Source organism: Passer domesticus, chromosome 11, assembly GCF_036417665.1.
Source record: "Passer domesticus isolate bPasDom1 chromosome 11, bPasDom1.hap1, whole genome shotgun sequence".
Taxonomy (NCBI): domain Eukaryota; kingdom Metazoa; phylum Chordata; class Aves; order Passeriformes; family Passeridae; genus Passer; species Passer domesticus.
Window position 1 is genome coordinate 24,410,384 of NC_087484.1, and position 20,275 is coordinate 24,430,658.

The 20,275-nt window shown below is 44.2% G+C and overlaps 1 long non-coding RNA gene across 3 annotated transcripts; it reads right to left on the bottom strand.

Moving 5' to 3' along the window:
• Nucleotides 1-553: 553 nt before the first annotated feature.
• On the bottom strand, nt 554-18,976 carry LOC135309674 (uncharacterized). Of its 3 annotated transcripts, XR_010369853.1 has the most exons (6): nt 18,632-18,976; nt 14,938-14,990; nt 13,378-13,773; nt 11,855-12,092; nt 8,868-9,929; nt 554-3,401 (listed from the first exon to the last, which is right to left on the bottom strand). It is a non-coding gene; the product is annotated as an uncharacterized LOC135309674 (long non-coding RNA). The 3 variants fall into 3 exon arrangements; XR_010369855.1 differs by lacking the exons at nt 14,938-14,990; nt 18,632-18,976 and having other exon boundaries at nt 13,378-13,542; nt 13,660-14,193; XR_010369854.1 differs by lacking the exons at nt 14,938-14,990; nt 18,632-18,976 and having other exon boundaries at nt 13,378-13,545; nt 13,660-14,193.
• Between the last annotated feature and the right edge of the window lie 1,299 nt (nt 18,977-20,275).

The window sequence follows — 20,275 nt, forward strand, 5'->3', positions numbered from 1 at the left end:
CCCCGACATGGAGCGGGTGCAGCGGCACCCTCGGGATCTTGGGGCACGGCACTGCTGACATCGGGTCAGCAAAGGGGAAAAAGCAAAACCAAACCAAAGTACCCCCGAGGCTGAAGCTGCAGCAGCCGTACACAGAGAGCAGGGGTTGGTCTGGGAAAGCTGGAGCACCCAGCCGCTCCTCACTTGGAGCCACAGAACAGGATCCGTGCAGGAACTAGGGTGGCCTTTCCCCCAGGCTCAGCTCCGGGAGCACAGCAGATGGATTCCCTTCATCGTGGGGACAGTGATCCACTAAATGCCCTGTCTTCCAGAAGCAGAGCGTGGCATGCAGAAGAGAACTGGGGGAGGGTTGGGTTGCTTTTGTCACCAGATGATGGCTGGGGAGCAGCAGGGAGCACCGCAAGGAGTAAAGAACACATGTTGACAGTTTTGTTAAGTAAAAAAATGGAAAAAGCCCATTAACAAAAACCTCTCTGCCAGTTACAGGTAATAAGGAAAGTAGGAAATTGTCAGTGGATAAACACAGCACTACCCTTACATTGATTTGGTCCACTTAAACATAGTATTTATTTATAATAAAGTTGTTATGAGCATTTTCTTTTGATCCAGATGGGTTCATTATGTACTGAGTGCTTTACATCATGTTTTGAACTAAGCCATTGATAAATTAGTGCTAAATTTTATTTGTAAAAGGCATCTTTGGCAAGGATTCAACATTGACTCACAACAACAATTGCTCATAGTGCTGACTCGCATTGTTCAATATTTGGAGCTGTTTAGTCCTCCCAGCATCCCACCCTGTGGGTAAAAGTTACAAGGGGATTACAAGTTTTATCTCACACAGAGATAAGAGGCTGCATTTTCACAACAGCCTCTAATTTCAGGAGCTCATACTGAGACAAGATGGTCTTGAGTTTATGGAAATGGGAGTGTTTACAGCCAGATCCAAATATCTCACACTCACCATGCAAACCGGGCGACAGCCCATGTTCCCTGACTAAAGGTGTCAGACAAATGATAACTCTTCTAATTACATCTGTGCTGTACCACGTGTAGCCTTGGAGCAAGGAAATGTCCAGAACGGGGCAGAAATCCGCTTGTGTCCCTCTTTTAGGTTGTTTAGCCCACTCTTCCTCAGGGAGAGCCCTCTGTGTGACAAAGGCTGCCTCACCTCCTCTCCTCCAGCCGGGTGCTCCACTGGGCAGCTCTTGTCTCAGAGGAGAAACCTAAAGCCAGGATGCAGCTGAGAAAAAGTGATTACAAAGTCGTACATCTGGTAAAACCAGAGAAAGCCTGACACTAAAATCTTCAGTTTAAAGGCAGAAGATAAAGAAAGTTAGGGTTTGTTCTTTCCATTTATGTCTAAGGTGACTCTGGACCCCCACCCCCAGTCAGTCTGCAGGACTGCTGGGACAAGTCTGCAGTCAGGAGAGTAAAGGATCCTCTTCTAATATTTAGGTCATTTGTGTCCAATACTGAAAGAAAGAGGCACAAGGCTCTTGATGTTCACCAGGGCTCCTGACAGAGCTAGTCTATTGATTTTCTGAGAGGCAAACAAATGGAAATGCAGCATCACACCACGGCCAAGCCAGCAGCGCAGCACCAGGCAGCAGTGACAGTGTGACTCTGCCCTTCCTTGCATCAGCCTGGGTCCTCTCCAGAGCACAACTGATTTCCTGCTTCAAGTGGGAGAAGCATTGATCGCCTGTGTGAGACTGACAGTGGAGTGCAGGTGTTGGGGTGTCCCCTGTGCACAGCCGGGGCTAGCCTGGCCTGCAGCACCCTGTACAGCACGAACTGGCCCCCAGAAGGACATCCAGAGCAAGAACTGCTCCTGGGGAGTCACAGAACCTGCAGGACGCTGTTCATGTTCATGTGTTCTTTTAAATTATTTTTTCTTTTATACATGGTAATATGCACAAGTGCCTCAAACAATCCTTGAGTTTGCAGTGTTTGTGAACATAGCTGGAATACTGGAATATCACTTCTGCTGTACCATAAAAAACTGCAGGACTGACAAGGGAGGCAAATTATTCTCAGGAAAACGATGAACCCAAAACAAGTAAAGGAAAATGTCAAAATAATTATAAAATGGGTCAACATTAAGGGTGTAAACCGTTAAGCATCTTTACTTACTTAACATTTCAAGACTGGGTCTCAGTACAACCACAGCATCCTGTGGCATCTCCAGATTTCAATTACATCCCTGGATAAATGGCTTTGCAAGAATTAAGAAAAATCACACATGTTATCACAGGCCAAGTTTCAGACTAAAAGGTTTGTCAGTAAGAAATCTCCAGCTACAGGCCCTTCAGCTGGAGGCTCAGAGGATAACACTAACAATGAACTCAGCGTTCCTAACACTGCTGAAAACCATGTCTCTTGGCCTGCAGTGGAGAAGTGACATGCTGTTACAGAACATCTCCCTCAAATCTACTGTCTTTTCTATTTTTAAGCAAGCAGGTTTCTATTTAAAACTGCCACCTTACCGACTTCCTTAAAGCCATCTGCTGGTTTATTAGTCTGTGACAACAAAGTTTCCATCTCTGAATATAATTAAGTGAAATCCCAGGGACAATTCAGTTGCCTGACCTTTCATTAAGAATAGCAGCCTGGTACTCAAGAAATGAAGAATTGGGACCTTTAGAAACCTTTATTAAACTGTCCTCTACCTTGCCACTTCTCACTTTTCAAAAAAGAACTTATGTAAAAGAACGCCAAACAAACCAATACAACAGAGAGAGCACAAGATAAGTGCTTTAATATATTTTGAGCAAACCAAAATGTTTGTAGTGTATTGATCTGCATCTATTTCTGAGGTCTGCCTGGTGTCTTAGCTGTCATCCCTCATTGTATCAGACTGGAAGGAAATGAGAATTTTAGAGTCCTTAAATCATTCAGGTTTTCCACTGCAGTTCCAATAAGGGCTTGTCCTAGAGAGCATGCCTAAAAATGAACAGAACTCTGTAATGTGCTGAAAATATACTTTTCTTTTCCCTTCTTGTGCTTGATCAACTAAACAGAAAGGTTTAGGTTGGTCTAAAAAAAAATAAACTGTTAAAGAAATCATAATCATTCTTAAAGGAGCAGACCACAAATACAAAGGATGTGTTAATGTTTTTTTGTTTTTCCTTGCACAATCTACTTCTAATTATCACACATAATTGCATGAGGTAAAGCAATTACCTGTAGCCAAAGGTAAAGAATGAATCCAGTGGTTTCCATGGAAAGCTACAGCTTTCATCTGCAGCTGAACTGAGCTGAATTTCTTGTCGCTCCTGGGAACCTGCCCCACCAGCCGGGGCAATGTGTCAATCCCTGGGACAGCTATCATCCTTTGTCCTTCTTTTCTTTGAAAAAAAACCCTGATGATTCAGCAGCATCAGGAAGCCTTGGGCTACCTAGGAGGGTAAATGGAAAACTATTACCATTATGTACTTCCAAAATAACAAGAGAGTAATTTTCTCCTAATAGTAGAAATTATCCTGGATTAGTCTCCCTCCTGGAAACTAGCAAGCTCCAGGTATCTTGGCTTTCTCTCTTTTACAAACTCTTGTGTATAAAGGCCAATACTTAGCATCCTTCAATCAGTAGCTGAAAAAAAGTATTCTCATTTCAAAAGGTGTGCACAGACCAGATGCACAATGGCTTTGACCTGAACAATGCTCAGTTAACCACGGCTGGCAGCACTGCTGAAAGCCAGAGCCAGGGGCTTGTTAACATTTGGCTGCCTGTTGTGGCACCAAAACCCCTTCACACAATGTGCCAAAAAGTGGGGAGGGATGGTGAGAACAGGAAGGGAAAATGTGGTTTGGAGACAGCACCCAAAATACCCAAGCTGTATTTTTATGACATGGGATAAGCAGGGAGCATACCCAAGACAGCAAAATTGCCAGGACTGTTGTATAGTTTATACTTTCTATGATTTAGATGGAGATTTTCCATTGAAGTATCCACAATTTACCTGGAAACTTGACAGGTGTTCCATAAATCAAATTACTTCAACTTTATATAATTTCTGGAACCAGCAGAGAATTCGAGCTGGTGGGGAAGCACTAGTGAAAAAAACAGGATCCAAGCCTAAAGCCAAGAAAGCCCAGGAAGTGGGAAGGGCCCTATTTCCTACCTTTACATATGAATGCAAGTGTTAAGGCACCAGGGGAGAAAGGGAATGTAGGGGAGATGTTGGTTTAGGATCAAAGGCTGGGGCTAGATTGAAGTAGTTGCTGGAGACAGTGGGTGTGAGGTGTCAGCCCCACGGAGCTCAGCTGCATTCCTGTCCCATGCCCCGAGAGCCCCAGGTACAAGAGAAGATGTAACCTGAGCTCTCCCTGCCCCCTTCCCTTCTGTCACCTCATTTCTATTCTGTACTCAACACCTGGGCTCTTTGCTGTACCTGCACCAACCTGGAAATATTCTTGTCTGGCATTGAAAGAGGCCAAAGGATGTGGAAAACCACAGACTGAGCCAAAGCCCCCATCCTGCCTGCCAGGGCTCTCAGACCAGAAGTGGGGAGGGGATTTGGGGAGGCTGCCTTGTGTGCCCCCACCACAAGGACTGTTATCTCCAAGTCATTAGGCCTGGCAAAACTCATCATCTGGCAGGTGCAGGCAAGTGATCCCTCACCATGAGCTCTGCCAGAGCAGCGTCTGAGCCAACAGAACCATTGTGGGAGGCTGCCTAGTGCAGATGCAGCACAGTACCAGCCTCAGATGAGAGAAGCGAAGCACCACTGGCTCCAGTTTCTGTGGTGCCAGGTGCCCAACCCCAGGAAAACATGCCTGCACAATATCAGTTCTGAGCACAAAGCATGTTTTAGTCAGCTGCAGAAAAGCCAGGGAGTTGAAGGAGGTATTAGTTTTCACCAGCTCAAGCCCATCCATCATGCAAGTAACCTACTGTGAGCAAAGGCTCCACCTTTTTATTTCCGAAAGTTCCTCTTCTTCAACAGGGACTGTTTACAAGTGTAAGGAGTGACAGGACATGGGACAATGGCTTCAGACGGGCAGAGGGTCTTGGCATTAGGAAGAAATTCTTTACTGTGAGGATGGTAAGGCATTGGAACAGAGTGCTCAGAGAAACTCTGGACAACCCATCCCTGGCAGTGTTTAAGGCCAGGCTGGATGAAGCTCTGGTCCAGTGGGAGGTGGCCCTGCCATGGCAAGGGGATTGGAATGAGATCCCTTCCAACCCACACCACCCTATGATTCAGGATTTATTAAGAGTGAGTGACCACACTCAGCCTGAATAAAATGCTTTATGGCAAGAGCAGAATACACTGAAGGGAAAGGAACATGACACTGGAAATCAGCACCAGTTCTCCAGCAGAGTTTAGGCTGGGAAGGAGGAAAGTGTCATCTGCTGGCAGCTTGACTGTTGAAGAGCTGCTCTGAAAGCTCAGCTATAGTAACTGTGGTGTTCTGGGACAGCCACAGCCTCTGAGTGAGTCTGCTGTCTCTTTTAATCAGCACGTCTCCATGAACATCTCAGGATTTTATGTTACACTCCTAGAGAACCATCATTGCCTTGAACCCAAGAGGGATGAAGTATCACAGGACAGTGTAACAAAACTAATAATCCCTAGGAGATGGAGACTTTCATGTTAACCAGGTGCAGGACTGTAAAAGGAAGAGCCTGAATCTCCTCCGCCCTCTTTCACTTCTTCTGTCTCTGTTGAAATTTCTGTCTGATGCCCCATCACTGCCCAAAATATTTGCACAGCAGGCACGCTCCTGCTTTCCCTAGTTCCTTAGATTTGGTACTTCAGTGCCTTGCTTGAATGCACTCCTGAAAATGCACACCAAGAAGATGAGAAAAAACAAGAACAGCAAACGCACAGCCAGCATGTTAAACAGAGGCACAGATTGGAGTGTGCACCTGGGGACCCAAGGGAAACACCTGCTTGGACATCCTCAGTTTTGGCTTCTGCTTTGGGAGGGTGAACAATCCTTTTGTTCACACACCTGGTTTGTCACACCCCAAACTGCTGCAGATCAGGTGGCATGAAAGGAAGCTGCCACCCCCTCAGCAGTGTGTGACATCCTATCATACCCATAACTGAGTTAATACCAAACAAATCTCAGTTTTGCACAGCTGACAGAGTTTGCACTGAGAGACAGAACCTGTTTACAGCATCAGGACATGTTACACAAATTCAAGCAAGCTTGCAGTCAGCAGAATTGATCTAACCTTGCTATGCAAGAATCCTCTGCTTCACAGCCCAAATGAAACAAAAGCCAAAGCAAGCAAATTAAACTACATCCAGTAACTGCCATGCTCCTGTTCAGAAGGTCCAGGGACAAGGGAATGAAGATGACACCTATGATGATGTTCAGTGATGTTTCTTTGAAAACTGGCATGTGACATGGAGGAGAGCTGCCCATTGATTAGAAGAGGCTCATGGGGTCAAGTAGACTCCAGCACATTTAGCATTTAGTGAATGGATAAGCAATGAAAAATACACTTGGATTAGTTCTAATGCAGCTGATTACATGGGTGCAATATTCACACAGCTGAAACAAGCTCCTCACACTCTCTTCTTGTCCCCTACACTGCCTGACACCTTTCTGCCCAGGAATGAGGGCAACCCAAATCAGTAGATGCCCCAGTTCACCAGCAAATGCCCGAAGTACAGCGCAATCTTTCTCCAGCCACCCTCTGTTTGAAGCGTGGGCATAGCAAATCCAGATGACTTCATGCACAGAGCATCCTTTAGTGGCAGCTTCTATTACCCTGGGTTTTTATCTTCAAGGCCTACCAAACTGCATCCCTGCCCACCAGCCACCCCTGTTCCTGGGAATGTGTATTCCACTTCCATCCCACACGTGAGAAGCCATCAGCTGGCAGATCATATGGACACAGCTTGTGCCTGCTCTGCAGCAAAGACACTGGTCTGCAGAGCAGCTAAATTCTTGTCACTGCCCAGAGGCAATATTGTCAGGTTGATATTACAGCTGGAGTGCCATGAACAGATATTCCTCCTGTGCTTTTTCAAAACACCCAACACAGCTGCATCAACAGCTGCACAGTTGGTTGTGCCAAGGGCAGGCAAAGCAGTTTCAATACTGCAGGGTGGGACACCAGAACACTCTCCTGAATGTTTCAAGCATGACTGGGGTAACTCTTTGGGGTATTGCCAAAGAGTTTTTGCTTCTAAAATTTGCTTCTAAGAGATGGGCTGCTTTATGCTGTGGCTCCCCATTTATATTTAGATTTGCCTTGGTGTAATCCTGGGGTGCACATGTTGCCCCTGCTCTGCCTTCACAATAAACCTGCAGTGCCCTGTGTGAGACAGAAAGTTGGCAGCCTCATTTTAAATCACTTTTGGGTTTGATTTCATCAGTGTTTTTCCAGATTTTTATTTATGCCTTGTAAAATTTTCCAGAAAGCAGAAAATCTGTTCAGTCAGGTCACATTGTGAAGAATATGCCAGTTTGTCCTTCCACAAGTCATCATGACATACTCCCCCTTGTCCCATTCTTCTCTGCCAAAAGGAACTCAAGAATCTCTTGATTTAAGGAATTAAAAATAGAGAGGAATTAAATATATATAATAAATACATATTTTTTAATTCCTATACTTAAAAATATATAGGAATTTTAAAATCTCCTACTACCAATATTGTCCAAGAGGAAAAGATAATACACTGTGGGACTCCTGAAAACACACAGCCAACTCCTTCATAGTGATAAAAAAAAAAATCCATACTCTTGTTAGGAGCTGCTGTCCCATCTCTCACAGAACTCAGTGAGACACCCCATAATATGAACCCATTAACATCTCCCAGCCAGCAGCATATCAGGTGGCTCCCTGGATGAACATACTGCACTATTCATGAGCTGAAAGCACTGTATGGATTAAAATTCCTTCTTTTCTGGGTCAAGAGAGACGCTGCAATGCCCCACAAGGCAGCACAAGCCATACACAGAATATCCACATTCCACACATGACCCTGGCATGGCACATGGCTGCAGGTTTGCATGATGGCAAAAGAATGTGAGAAGTCCTCGTGGATGTCAAGCATACCTATATCTATATACATATATATATACACATTGAATTGGCTCAAACTCCTCTGAAACATCATCTTCCATAGTGAAGGATGGGCCTAAGAGGCAAGAAGGTGAAGAGCAATAGCATGTATTTATTTTTTCAGCCATCTCTATCCTAAGTTCAATGTTTGGGCATAAACATCATGTGTTTTCCAGGACAAAATTTCAAGGAAAAAACAGGCAATAAAACCTGTACCCCAAAGTCTCATCTCACAACTCATGTAAAAATTTTAAAAGGGCAACAGCACCTTAAAGCAATCCAATTTGTAAAAATTTGTATTTTATGAGCAATGCAGCCTGCAGGTTACTATAGCAGCCAGATCCATCACCTAGGTGACCAAGCACCAATGATATCAACATTAACCTATCCCCACACACAACCTCACACTGTGCACGTTAGCAGCCTTCCATTTCTTGGAAGTTTCTCTTCATACCAACAGATGGACAGCAGCAGAGCATACGGACAGTCTGCAGGAGGGGTGAGCTCTCCTCACAGCACCAGCCTGCCTTGCTAAGGAGGATTATTTCTGACAGCACCACCTGTGGTAGTGCTGGGCACTTAAGGCAACCAACATGTGTAACCTGATTTACTACCAGAATAATAAGTAGCAACTTGCCTGAAAGCTCTTTGGAAAGCTTCTGATGGCCAAAGAGTCCACTGAATGTAGCAAAGGGTCTGAAGCATAAATCCAGCCAAAACAGAGAGAATGTCTGGAAGCATTGGCAAGGTCTTCCCCCAAAGAACCATGACTTTTGGGAAGCCAAACTTTCAACAAGGAATACCAAATCCAATAAATTCCCAAGTCAATACCTTACCTCTTCCATGGGAATTATCTGTTCCAAATGAGGCCAAACAAGACGTTTCTCTAATGTTCCACTGATGCTGTTTAACTCTGGGTATCTGAGGAACACTCCTGAGTAGAGACATGTTTGTTTACAACCAAGCAGCACATCACTGATTACAGGGATAGATTCAACTCCAGACTCCTGGAAAATACTCACTTTTTTCCCTAACAATGTTACATAATTGGTAGCTTCTGTAGTCTAAAGGGATTTTGGTTGCTTGGGCTAAAGGAAATTAAATGGAATTAAGATTTTTTTCCCCCTTTTGTTAAAGGCTGCTTTTATATCCCACCGAGAAATTACCTGAGACAGAAATCTCTTTTCCTGCACTTTCATAAATAGGGATGACTCATTATTTCCCCATTTTGCTTTAAATATCCTGCCATCCTTGTGGTTTGCTTTGTTCAGCTATTCTCTCAGCTTCATACAGCACCTGCTGTAATGACACAGGAAGTCTTCTGTGGTTCTTGTGCCCTTTCAGTGCATCCCCTTATCAACAGAGCACTCTGACCTTTACACATCCCTCACTTTACTTACCCAGCAGGCACTTGCACCCCCCAAGACAGCTTTTCTTTGATCACCACTTCCTAGACATCAGGAGACTACATTATCTTGGCAAAGCCAAAAAAACATAATACCTTTCCAAGCCTTTACCCTCACTGAAGCACACTCAGATTTGGGGCTGCAGTTTAAATTTTTGAATAGACTGAGTTGTTACAGATTCATTGACACTTCAGGAGGTGGGGAAATTTCTTCAATCAAATTTATTTGTTTGAAACCTAATCCTTGTCTTTTGCCCATCTTTCACTGCCTATTGCCCCCTGTTCCTTTTGCTCAGTAAAGACAGTGGTGTCTTTACCTGCTTATCCATGCACAGGTTGAGTAAAGACCATTAGAAGCCAAGCCCTTTGTAGTCCTGCAGAACAAAAGAATAACTGTCTTCCTGATAAAGCCAGTTTTCTTCTCTGTCTCTCGCTGGCTGATGATGGGATAACACCAGCAAAGGAAAACAAGATCAAAGCCATAGTGCTGGATCTGAGAAGATAAAAGAAAAAATTTCAGAAAGAAAGGAACATTGGGCAGATGAGAGAAATAAGAAATGCATTTCTGCAGCAAAGGATATTTTACACTGAGGCTAGACAAGGGCAGAAGATTCTAGGGAAAAACAGGGCCTCTGTGTTCCATGGAAGACATCTACTGGGGCCTGAAAGATTCAACCTCAACACAGAGAACACTTGAGCAGTGGAAAACAAAAAAGTAGGAGCATGGAAACGAATAAATGTTTTATTGTTAGCTGAGAACTGTACATTCTTTGTTGTTGACAGATGCAGCTTGAATTTTGCAGAGCTTTTGTATCTGCTTGCTTCCCTCATGAAATGCCCTCCAGAGGTGATCCAGGAGTGCCCGGGGCTCCCACCCTGTCCCTGCAGAGGCTGGAGCTGCCTGGGGGGCTGAGGCTCAGCCTCAGTACAGGAGCCAAAGCCCAGACTCTGTGAGAGGAGGACATACCTGCCTTCATTTGCTGATGTCAGATAGGAACAGTGTGACCTGGAAGCTTGCAGGGGGACTAGCAAGGTGAACAGAACACATGGATGCAGTCAACTGCTCAAGAAGCTCTCCCTGTTTTTTGTCTGTGAATTATATTAAATAATGTTTCTTTAGTTCATATCCTTAGCAGTCCTCTTCAGAGGATCAGGCAAGGTCAGGATGCCTTTCAGGACAACTGGGTACCTTTAATGAATAACTGCACTTTAAGCAGTGAATTTAATTAAAATGCATCACTACACTGGAGAAAATATCCAGCCCTTGTGACACTGTGCAATAGTGCACTCAGTGTAGAGATACAAGATAAACAAGGAACACTCCAACCTTGCCTATCATCCTGCATGACTTAACTTCCTATTACTTTTTACCTTTTTTATTTCTCAATTCCTAGTTACATTTATATATTTAGAAAAGATAACAGGCTATGTGAACTTTGCAGAAGTGCCAGCAGCTGCTCAGGTGGAAATCTTGCCATGATGAGGTTGCAAGCATGCTCAACTGTGCAGAAAGAAAAGTTCCTTCACAAAACATCTTGGTCTTTCCTGCAGGAGCAATGGAATGCTCAATTGTTTCCACTCAATGCCTCTCAGAAACCTAATGGGTCCTAAATGCTGTAATCCCATTTCGACTTTCACTTTTATCACTCTCAAACCAAGAGTGCAGCAGGAGAAGGCAGTAGGATTTTGTCTGTTGTTGCAAAGTGCAAAGAGCAGCCCAAAATGGCACCTGAGAGGCAGGAATGTAAAGCTTCCTCTTTTGTATCATGACAAACAAGAGAAATGATGTTATTAATCTGTTTCTGTGTAGGGAAGGCTCACACTAGAGAAAACCCAAAAAACCAGGAGAGAACTGCTTGAAGAGATCATGAAAGGAGACCTTCACAGGCAGGGGGCAAAGAACCTTTGGATTACTTTCTTCCCTTTTTAAAATGCATAGAGGACATGAAAGAGGTTTTTCAGTATTTCTTTCTTATTCCAAAAGGATTTTTTTTTTGGTTCCTGCTTCTGTTTTACATTAAAAATTCAAGTCTTGCCTTGAATAGAAGGCTCTGAGGCAAACAGCATCAAAGACACGCACAAGTCAGGATCAAGTACATTGGTAAGGACGTTTGATTAGTGCCCATCTTGCACTGGACTTTAAGGTAACAGATAAAAGTCAATAAATTTGAAGATTCAAAAACCAACCCAAATTTAGTTCAGCTGCAACAAATACTTTTAGAATAGTAAAAAATTAACATCTTTAAATTACTAATGGTTTAGCTTAAAAAAAATAATGTGCCCCCAAAAATTCACAGTTGTTTGGGCAGAAGAAACCTGTCCTTCATACTCAAAGTGAAATTAGTGATAAATAAAAATAATGATAAATGAAGTGCCTTTTCACTGCCTTTGTGTGGTGGTGAATAGGGTCTAAGTTACCTTCTGAAACAGACTTGTATCTCACACCCCTTTTCTGCTGAAGGGAAAAATGCTTTCTCAGCCAGCTGGCCTCTTTTCTGAGTAGGAAAGCAGCAGCAGAGCTGTTAGAGAAGGACTGGAGATTATTTCTTGTGCAACAACAGGACAAACTCCAAGGCTGTTGTACCTACAAAATGCCAGATGATTTTCTCCATTGCTTGTAGGAGCAAGAAACCTCTAAGACCCTTGGGTGGTGAAACTATCTGCTAAAAACAAAAATACAAAATAAAAGCATCTTGTAACACAAACACGTTGGATTTGGAAGTCAGCTAGAGGAAGCAGAGATGGTGCATCTGAAGACATTTTCCCAGTTTCTTTCTCAGGGTAGATCTGAGCTTTCCAAACTGAAGTGTTATTGTAAGACTTTTTCCCTGTTCTGCATGTGGTTTTGGTGGATTGCTTGCTGAATATTGAGTTAGGGATGCTGAGAGCCTGCTTGTGTTCTCCAATTCCTGTGGCTATGTTGCCCTAGTCAGAATTAAATGATACATTACACCCTGAGTCACCCTCTGCTAATGCCTGCTAGATGTTTTCTGGCATCAAGGTTTAGAATTGGAGCTCATTGGAAATTTTCCACAGCGGAGATTTTCTGTTTCTGAGAAAACAGGAATTTTCCATGAGGGGGAAAAAAAAAAGTTGCTTCTGCCAAAAACATTTGAAAATATTTGTTTGCAAAGAGGATCAAAAGATAGCATTTCATTTTGAATTGACTTGGACTAACCAAACTGCTCAATGCCCCAGGTGATCCACATGAATTTTGGATACTTTCTGGTGGAGACAGTCCAGCCAGAGCCCAGCCTCAGACAAAGAGGGGGCTGTGACTGCAACTTTCAGATGGCCCCGTGTGGCTGTGGATTTCTGACAGCCACGAGTGTCACAGGTGCCTGCTGGGCAGGGCAGGGCAGGGCAGGGGATCACAATCCCCCAGTTACACAGCAGGGTCACAGCAGCCCCATGCAGGCTCTCCAGCAGTGAGACACAGACCCAGACAGGTTCTCCAGTGAGGGAGGAGGCACTTCCCAGTAACTCCCAGATGCTTTCTGAGCCAGCATTTCCACCTCCACATCCTTTCTTCTCTGCTGAAACCATGTCCTCCACTCTTCCATCCCTGGTCCCTACCAGCTCCCATTCTCCGTCCTCACCCCTCACATCCCAGGTGCCACTCCTCAGTGCCACAGCTGCTGCCCCTCAGCAGCTCCACACTGGCAGTCACTGGCACTGCCACCTCCCTGCCTGGCTGCCCTCACCACACACAGGCACAAACTGCCCATCACATGTGTGGAGTCCTCCACGCTGCTTCCCACCAGGAACTTCAATGGGAGACAAATCCATTGATGCTCTCCAGTCTTTTGCCCCTTTAGCAGAAGTTTCTCCTACAGCTGAAAATGCTCCCAAAGCTTGGTTTTCATTTATTTTTGTTTTAAAACAAAACCACACAACCTCTCATACTTGTGTAAAAGGAGGCCCGTCTACCCTCACAGTACCCATCAGGAATGTCCTGAGATCTGGAGTCTCTGGACTGTCAAGCCAGCAGTAATCTTCTTTTCCTGTTTCAATGTGCTCTGGCTCAGGCCACAATATGCAGATAAACACCAAGGAAACAGATCCCAAACCTGATGTCACCATGAACAACAAGTGCGTGGACTTTGCTGCTGTAGGGGCAAAAAGGAATGGAAAACTGCCCACTTTGGAGTCTTCTCTGAAATGTGGAGAACCTCAGATGAGAGCTACCAGCACTCTGTCTGGGTAGAGACCTTCTCACTTACCTTCTGCCTCCAGAAGTTAAAGGCCACACACCAAGACAAGGACATTCAAATTAATATCTTCTTGGCTGTCACCAGACATTTGTCTCTTGGCCTATGAACTCCTTTTTTCATTCCCTTCAAATAAAGCAAAACCTCCCTGTACCATGAATGTAGCCCTGCAGACACTGCAGAGCCCTCAGAAGCAGACCACACATGTGCAGCATGTGGAAGGACCTGAAGGAAGCAGAGCTTTTGGGCAGCACTTGTTATCTGCAGCCTTCAGACAGACAGCTCTGAACTGTGCCAGAGGGTAAGGCTGGAGAGGTGTGCACATATTGGCAGCAAACCAGCCTCTGTCAAGCAGCAGGTAACAGGGACACAGCTGTCACCCCCCAGTGCTCTCCAAGGGAGGCTGCAGGGCAGGCCTGAGAACAGCCCTTGTGCCAGGCCACGAAGCCACTGCTTGGGGAACTCTTGGAGCACCTTTGTCCCTCTGCTGTACCAGCTCAAACACTCTTGGATTTGCCATTGCCTTTTCTCTCCCTGAGAGTGCTGACAATCAGGCAGACAGCACTGCAGGGAAGCAAGGTCTGGCTGCATGGAACCTGCAAGGGTCAGCATGAACAGCGGGACTCCCACGAGGGGCAGAGGTCACTCTGACACTGTCACTCCTGGTGGCAGCACGAGGCATCCAACAGCTGCAGCACAAAGTCTCTTAGAACTAATGGCTGAGAGCAGAGGAAGCAGTGATGCATCTCTGCTGCACGCAGTGTCACAGGGTGACAGTGGCTGACCCTGCCAGCTGGTCTGACATCGGGGGAGACTGTCCCAGCCACCACCTCCAGCCCAGGAGGGACAGGGCAGGCTGCAAATCTCACTGACAGAGCCCATCCCTGCCCCCACACACCCAGAGCTGAGTGTTCATACAAACAGGGCAGCATCCTGAAAGCACAGGCTGCTTTACAAATCTGTAACCAGCTGCAGGTACAGCTGTGTGGGGCTGTGGAGAGCACCTGGCTTCCCAACACTGGCTGCCCACCAACCACACACCAAAGGCCTCAAAGCAAGGGTCACTCTGTGCCACTGCTGCTCCCATCCCTCTCCACATCCCCATGTACCAGCCAGTGCTGAGCCCCACATGTGCAGACCTGGGATCTACTCTCACTCTAGTCTCTATTTTCTGATAATATACAAATAGTATTTCCTATAGGAGATCATGTTAACTGCAGCAATGATACTGGATGGTGAACTCTTTACACCCAGAATAAAAATGATCAGGCAAATGACTATATTTCTTACCTGCAATTACAGAATAGTTCCTCAAAAATACAAAGAGCGCCGTGAAAAATGAGCTGAAAAGACAAGTGGCAGAAATCAGAAGGGAAGGGCAAGAGTGAAAGATGTGATTTGCCAAGAGGATTGGGATTTTCTAAGTGTAGAATCAGACTCAGTAAGAGAGAGATTAACTAACAGAAAACAGAAGTGCAGAAAATATCCTTTATGGACTTGGAAGCTGAGAAGCAAGGAGTGGGAGCATCAAAAGAGCTAAAGAACATTTAAACCCTCCTACATCCCCAGAGCAGAAACAGCTTATGAGGCTGAGCACACACCTGAGTCCAGGACAGGTAACACACAGCTGCTGCTCTGCTGCAGAGCTGCATCCTTCCTCAACCTGTGCTCTTTGGCCTGTCCTGCTCCAGGCTTTTTCCTGCAGGTTTTAAGCTGATCTGTGGCATGAGACAAAAGCCATCAGGTCAGCCAGCAGCCTGCACAGCACAGGGCAGCTGGAGCACAACTCCTCCTCCTCCTGGGGGCTGGCAGAGCCTCCACAGCTGGTGGGATGAGCCAAACCCACAGGCCACACCATCATGTGGCACCTGGGCTCTTACCTGCCTGACCTTACCTTACCTGGTTTTTCAAAACTAGACTAGAGTCTACTGCTCATTGTGGAAAACCATCAGGCCACTGATCAGTGCAACCATTATCAATGCCAAGGTTTGGCACACCTTTATTAGTAAAATAAGACCTTCCTTTTGAAACTGGAATGTCTAAAATTGACAATAACTCACTGTAGCCATGAATTTAGTCCACCTGAATTTTCCCATAGGAACCCTAGAGCAGAGCACCCCACAAACGTGACACCAAATGTGCATTGCAGTCATGTGTTACTAATTACCAACCTGCCATGCACAGTCAAGGGAAATTTAATTTACACCAGTCAAGGCTGACAGAAATAGCATTGCTCAGAAGAAACATTCAGCTAGAAGAAATAACTCATAACTTAATGCTGTCTTAGAAGTTTCTGCACAAAAATTTAAATTATCCCAATGTTAGTTTCAGGTTACTCTTGTATCAGAGACATAAGGGGAAAACCTTTTAAAATTGCAAAGCAGCAGTAAGGAACGAGTTATGTAGTATTTTAATATTTTCATTTTTGTCACCATGTCTCTCCCGTTTCACCCAAACTTTGTGAACAAACAAGCCAAAGACCAGCATTAGAAATGTGTGAGCTAGGTTCCTGCTTCCCAAATAACACCAAGAAGCAAGAACACTTTCAGCATTGGCCCATCACAGCTTTTTCACATTTTGGTCCCTGTCAAGTACCTGGTTTTTATGTCAGATAAACTGAAGCCAAAATTCCAAGCCCGCCTGTATAGTGTGTAGCATATTACATATATTGCATTCTGATGGCCTCGAATCTAGGATGGCAAGAAAAATCACCTTTTAAATTATGTGATAGAGATTTTCAAGCTATTGACAAGCTCCAGTGTACTCATCTTACACTTTTCCACAGGTCTGTAACTATCTCTGCTATGTTTGCTTTATCTGTGCTTTCTGTCCTTCTAGAACATCCCTCTGAGATGATTTACAGCCAAGACTCAGCCCTCATCTGCAGCTCTGTGTGTTGTAAGGGTTCCTCAAACCTGCAGCATGTGCAGCATCACCAACTTCAGCCCAAAGGATTTGCCCCCTGAAGAAACATGAAAACCCTGCTCTGCCCATCCACTGGGTTTGTGGGACTGTTCTCCTAATTCAAAATACAATTGCTAGGGAAAAGTATGTTTCAGAAAAGGAGTATTATTACTGTCACTCCTTAAATGCTGTTTCCACATAATTTGGATATTAGCTGGCACAACCCAGCACTCTGTAATTCCAGAGATGGAATGTGAGGAAATTCAGCAGCTGCAATCTGAAATTTTACAGCCAGGTGAATCTTTTCACCTTTTACTCTCTCCAGACTGTATTTCTCAATCTGTCTAGGTGTCCAGAAACCTGAATTACAGTCTGATTTCTCAAACTGTCACTTTTTCTTTTAATTCCATACAATCTGAAGATGCTGTTAAAGACCTGAGGCCAAGAGCTTGGCTGGCTCGTATCTCAATTGTTTAAACTGTTCAACACTGCATGCCTTATTTAGATGCCCTGAATTATAGTTACAAAGGTTTATTTATTAATGTTGCAATACAGAACATTCTTAAGCTTAAAACAGGTCTAGGAAACCTATACAGCTTTTGTTCTTGTTTTATGCTGAAATAAATGCAAAGCTGATCATTCCTACAAGTCTCTGAACAACACTAAGCACATTAAATTCAGTTCAACATCTCTGAATTGTAGAACCTTGTTAAGCAACACTCACATTTTTATTAGCCTGAGTTTCTCCTTGGTGGGATGTGAAGCACATTCCCAAAGGCTGCCACAAGAGGAAGAAACAAGAACTCTTAATGGGATCCTCCATGACAGCTCAGTGCAAGGAATTTGCTAGGGAAGAAGTGGGAAAACACCTATTGATGATTTAATTTCAGGCAAGGAGAATCAGACAACTGCAGTCATTTATCTTGTTTTTTTCTAAACATATCCCACTAAAACATATCTAAATTGTATCTTTATATTACTGCACACTGTTTATGTTCCCTCATTCCAAACACGCCCTCTTGGTAAGTTCTGCAGTGCTGCCAGCATTAGGAACACCTAAGGCCAGTGTCACCCAGGTGCTGTCACCTCCAGCTGTGGAACACCCTCCTTTGGTGCACATAATCCTGTACACTGGAATTACACAGCCCCACACAGCACAGCCGGAAAACTCTCCTGCAATGGAAAACCTTTAGCCTTAAGGGTCCCTTTATGGAAAGTGAGGGTGTCAGTTCTGGCCAGGGTGCTTCTGAACAAAGAAACAAAATATCCTTACTTGCGCAAATCAGAATCTCCACCAGGAGCCCTCTGAAAAAGAGCTTGCCTTTATTCTTTGTTCTGAACACAAAACACTCACCAAAAATCTAAGCTGGCTGTAAAACTTGGGTTTTGTGGTGGTGCATCAACAGATATTTCAAAACAGGAAGCAGAACACAGGACCACAGAATGGTCTGGGTTGGAAGGGACTTTGAAGATCATCTCATTCCAACGCCCACATGGGCAGGGACTCATTCCATTAGTCCAGGCTGCTCAGGGCTCCATCCAGGGATGGGGCATCCACAACTTATCTGGGCAACCTGTACCACTGCCTCACCACCCTTACAGTAAAAATTTCTTCCTACTATCTAATCCAAACCTGCCCTCTTTCAGTTTAAAGCTACTCCCCTTTACCCTGTCACTCCATGCTCTTGCTAGTGTCCCTCTCCATTATTCTTCTCTCAGGAAACAGTCAATTTCCTTGAAAGAATGAGATATTGATGTATACCACTGCTCCCTCCTTTCAGCTTTTTTCTGTGCTGGAAAGCTAAAAGAAACAGCACTTAAAACTGCCTGACAAAGGCCAAAACCTTTGGAGAAAGGAATACAGATGTATCAGAGAAATAACCACAAAGGTGACAGAAAATAAAGGCACTGCACCAAAGAGATGGCACCAGCAAACAGCCATGGGAAGAAAAGCAGCACAGACAGGGAAAAAATTCAACACAGCTACCAGCAAAAGTCTAAAACAAAGGGGGGAAAAGGGGAAGAAGCAGAAGGAAAGCTGATGAAGTTGCCTGCAGGCCATGAACAGAGGGAGACTTACTGACAGCAGCTTTGTCCCAAGCTCCTGGGACAGCTCCTGCTCAGGGTCCTGGAGGTGCCAGCTCAGAGGACAGGTCCTGCTCATCAGCTCTGTGGAGAAAGCAAATTGTAACAAGTCAGGGAAACACCTCCTTGCATTTGGTGCGCTTCCTCCCACCGGGGCTGTTTCAAACATCTTGTCAAGTGCCCGACTTGTCCACTCAAAATTTGCCATTTGTCTGACTATCTGTACTAATTACCCCTTCCTCCTGCAATCTGGGATCTTCCTGTCTGTGAGGAAGAGAAATGCCAACATTTTCTACAGAGGCTCATACTGGTGGGGTCTCTAGTGGGGGCTATCAAAGACCAAATATTTCTGTCTGCAAAGTAATTATGTTCCTGAAGGGCAACTTCTTGTTCAGGAATGTTGCTGAACAAAACCACCTGCACCAAAAGCTCCTGAATGTTGTTCAGAACACAACTCTCTCCTGATGTTTGCCACCTGCATCAGCTGGGACAAACACATTACCTGTGAGAGCAGCTCCAGAGGCAGTGAGGAGACACCGGCGACCAATTACAGACTCAGCTCCTGAAAATCAGAGAAAAGGGAAGGACCAAAAATTTATCAACCAACCCTATCAGATCCTGCCTCCAGCCACAATGCAGGAAACAGCACCTCCTCTTTGCCATAGCCAATAAGAAATAGAATCAGCAATAATACAACAAAGCAAGGGAGGCTACCAACAATGAATTAAAATTGATTGCATCTTTAATACCGCACTTTATCTTAATTCTTTTAAAATGTTTGTGCGAGCCAGAGTTTCTCATGACTTAAAATTATTTCATATTTAAAAGGAAGAAAGCTGAGCCATTCTAAGGCAATAAGGGAGACCTGATACACATCCACAAGAAAATGATCCTCTACAGTAATACAGTAAAGAACACACATTTTTCTTCAAAATTTTATTTTAATTTAAATTATGGGGCCAGCCAGATTTTTTGGGTACGAAACATTTTCCTCAGGAGAAATGAAATGCTACCACGGAAACAGAATTACAATTGTATACATCTCTTATTATTAAAAAAAAAAAGAAAAAAGAAAAAAGAAAAAAAAAAAGAAAAAAAGAAAAAAAAAAAGCTTGCATTTAAATATGTTTTGGTAATACCTTAAGCCTTCAAGCAGATAAGAAACCACTTCCAGAACAAGTTTTTTAATATGAACAGCACATCGAAGGAGCTTTAATTTAAATACAACTTCTTTTCGAAAGCCAACATTCAAATGTTTCCACATATTAAAAAAGTCACCATAGCCATTGATTCCAAGGCCTAATATAGAGAAACCTCTATCCCAGTCCAAATGTTTTCACTTCTTTACACATAGAAATCTTTAGCACGTCTACATCTTTCTGAAGAGGAAGCCTTACATGTTATGGTGAGTAACTTGACAAATAATGTTTCCTCCACTCAGCTATGATAAACCAAAATATAACAGACAGTTAGTACTGAGCTACAACACCACCTCATGCCAGCTCTGCCTGGCATCTCTGGGAAGAGTCAGCTATTTTCTTTCCTGTAAGCAAAGTGATTCTGTTTGCAAAGGACACGTTAAGAACCTTTAAAAGATCAATTCTAACGTTAAGAGCAGTTTTAACCAACCGAGTGAAAA